At 48.0% G+C, this 3,193-nt stretch overlaps 1 pseudogene; it reads left to right on the forward strand.

Annotated features, from left to right (window-relative positions):
* Nucleotides 1-606: 606 nt before the first annotated feature.
* LOC141519149 (gamma-secretase subunit APH-1A-like) lies at nt 607-1,855 on the forward strand (annotated as a pseudogene).
* Nucleotides 1,856-3,193: the final 1,338 nt, after the last annotated feature.

Below are 3,193 nucleotides of genomic sequence, written 5' to 3' on the forward strand. Positions count from 1 at the left end.
AGACTTAAAGAAAGTCAGGGAAGTCAGGAGGTGAAGTTAAAGGAGAGCATTCTAGGTATGGGAGAAAGAGAACATGTTATGAGTTAGAAGATAGGGTGTCCTGTATGCGGAACTGCAGAGAGACCAGTGTAACTAGATAAAATTAAACAGAACAGAAAAAACAAAAATGTACACAAAATCAATGCAAATGGAAAGAACAATTGCAACAAAAAGAAATCAAATGGTGTGTCCTGATTAGAATTGAGAAAATATATGTCATTCTCTTCCATGGCAGAGGGAGGGCAATGTAGGCATGGATTGTAACATGCACTATCAGGCCCACTGTCTTAGCTTTGTTGAAATTCTTTTTTTTTTTAAACAAGACATCTTTGTTTCAAGAGGATGACTGAGTGGATGGATGAGAGGAAAGGACATATTTGTAAATAAATGGGACATTAAAAACAAAATGAAAGGAAATAATATTAAAATTATTTTAGAAATAGGAATTGCCTGGAATTTCTCTCATAAAGTTTATGGACATAGTCTTCATTGAATTTTAAAATTACTTTAACATTCTACTTTGATACTTTCTTGTGTCTTGAAGGTGGTTCTGACCTCTCAAATACTATGAAGGTGAACTCGACCTCCGTAGGGGAAGTCGCGCGGACAGGTCCCTCCTTCCCGCCCCCCGCCCCTTCCCCCTCTCCGGGGCTTGGGGGTGACGCCGCGCCGACCCCCTGCTCCGGCTTGCAGCCCCCACCCCCCGCTCTCCTCCCCCTCCCCATCCCCCCGGCCCACCCCCAGGGGGCCGCGGTCTTTTTCGGATGCACTTTCGTGGCCTTCGGGCCGGCCTTCTCGCTCTTTCTGGTCTCGGTGGCCGGGGACCCCCTGCGGGTCATCATCCCGGTGGCCGGGGCTGGTCTCTCTACTTCTGGCCTCCGGGGTCTGGTTCATCCTGGTCCATGGGACTTGATGGGTCGGACGGCCGGCTCCAATATGGGCTCCTCGCCTGCGGTGCTGCCGTTTCTGTCCGGCTTCAGGGGGTTTACAAGCTACTTAAGAAGGCAGATGAGGGGGTTAGCCTCGCTGAGTGAGGACGGAACATCTCCCATCTCCATGCCCCAAATGGCCTATGTTTCTGGTCCATCTTTCGGCATCATCAGCGGAGTCTTTTCTGTTATCAACATCCTGGCTGACGCACTTGGTCCAGGTGTGGTTGGCATTGATGGAGATTCACCCTATTACTTCTTCACCTCAGCATTTTTGACAGCCCCCATCATCTTACTTCAGACCTTTTCGGGGATTGTGTTTTTTGATGCCTGTGAGAGGAGACGCTACCGGGCCTTGGGCTTGGTTGTTGGTAGTCACCTACTGACATCAGGACTGACGTTTCTGAGTCCCTGGTATGAAGCCAACCTGTTGCCCATCTATGCAGTTACTCTTTCCATGGGGATCTGGGCATTCATCACAGCTGGAGGCTCCCTCCGAAGTATCCAGCGCAGCCTCTCGTGTAAGGACTGACGGGACTGATCGCCTGCCTGCCCACTAGCCAAGACGGAGCCCTGCCCCCCCCACCTTAGTGTCCCTGCTACTCTTCTCTGTATAACCCATCTACGTCCCCTTCCCCATCCTTAGGGGCTTCACTCTCCACTCTTGACCTTTGCTCTCTAGGCCATAGCAGTCGGTGCCAGGGGACAGCCGGTCAGTGGTTAGAGGGTTTGAAATGCCATCTGTCCCTGCCCTGTTGCCCTGGGTCCTTCCACTTTCCCATCCTGTCCAAGACTCACATCCCTTCCCCTCTGCAGGCCGACGGCAGGAGGACAGTCGGGTGACGGTGTATTCTGCCCTTCGCATCCCACCCGAGGACTGAAGGGACCTGGGGGAAACCCTAAGGGCCAGGGGCACCCTCTTTGTCTCCTGTATTTCTCTCCATCTCCAACTATGGACAGCTGCTAAGGGAGGTGGCGTAGTCATTGCACAGGAGATAAAACTGGGGTACAGAGGTTACTGAAGTTTGCAGGGATCTGAGCAGGTCCCTGTCATCTATCCCCTCTGCCCACTTCCCTCTCTCCCTCGCCCCACCCCCAATTGGATATCTTTTTCTCAGGTCTGAGGGAAATCATTTTCAATTTGACAAAGACTTCAAACTGCCTTTTGGGGGAAAGGAAGTTTGGAGCTGCTTCCTCCAAAATTTCTGTTTTCCCAGTTCTTCTCCCTCTGTCTACCATTTTTCCCCTTTTCTCCCATTGGCCAGAGATCCTAAGGATAGACTGAGGAGTGTGTTAGGGAGATAGTAATCTCTGCTCCTCATTTCAGCTCCCCTCCCCTCTCTCTTTTTCTCTGTTCCCAGCAATTGGGATGACTGGAACTTAATTTTTATTCTACAGTGAGAGAGCTGAGGTGACTGAAGAACACTATGGGGTCATAGTGCCACTTAGGGTTATGGCCTGTAAGGATTTGGGGAGGGCAGCAGGAATTTTTTTCTAGTTTTTAATGGGGAGGAAAGGGTAATGAGGGAGGGAGAAAAGAGGGAATGACTTTTCTATAAAATGTATTATTTTCTGCTGAGGATGGAATATCCCATCCTTTTAATCAAAGTAAGTGTGATTTTCGACTAATAAAAGTTCATAACTAAAAAAATAAAAAAAATACTATGTTCACAATCTGGCATGACCTACCACACTTGCAGGGTTTTGCAGAAGCCTGGTAATGGATTGTACAATTGTTGTTAGAGGTCCAGCCTAGAAAAGTTGGAAAGTTTTCACCTGATTATCAGATGATGACTTTTTAAATTCTAATGTTCTTTTTTGCCAAGGCAAATTATTAAAAATGCTTACTGATGGGGCAGCTAGGTGGCGCAGTGGATAAAGCACTGGCCTGGCCCTGGACTCAGGAATACCTGGGTTCAAATCTGATCTCACTTAATAATTACCTAGCTATGTGGCCTTGGGCAAGCCACTTAACCCCATTTGCCTCGCAAAAACCTAAAAACAAATGCTTACTGAATGTGTCAATCCATCAAGGCAGAATCCACACTGATGAAACTTCTTAATTGTAGAATCTTGGGCAACTCACTTAAACTGTCTTCCTCAGGAAGTGGAGCCAAGATGGCAGAGAAAAGTCAAGGACTCAACCTGACCTCTCCCCAAAGACCCTCTGAACATAATGCCAAAAAACAATTCATTCATCAGTAGAACACACAAAAGGATGCAGT

Source organism: Macrotis lagotis, chromosome 3 (genome assembly GCF_037893015.1).
Source record: "Macrotis lagotis isolate mMagLag1 chromosome 3, bilby.v1.9.chrom.fasta, whole genome shotgun sequence".
Taxonomy (NCBI): Eukaryota; Metazoa; Chordata; class Mammalia; order Peramelemorphia; family Peramelidae; genus Macrotis; species Macrotis lagotis.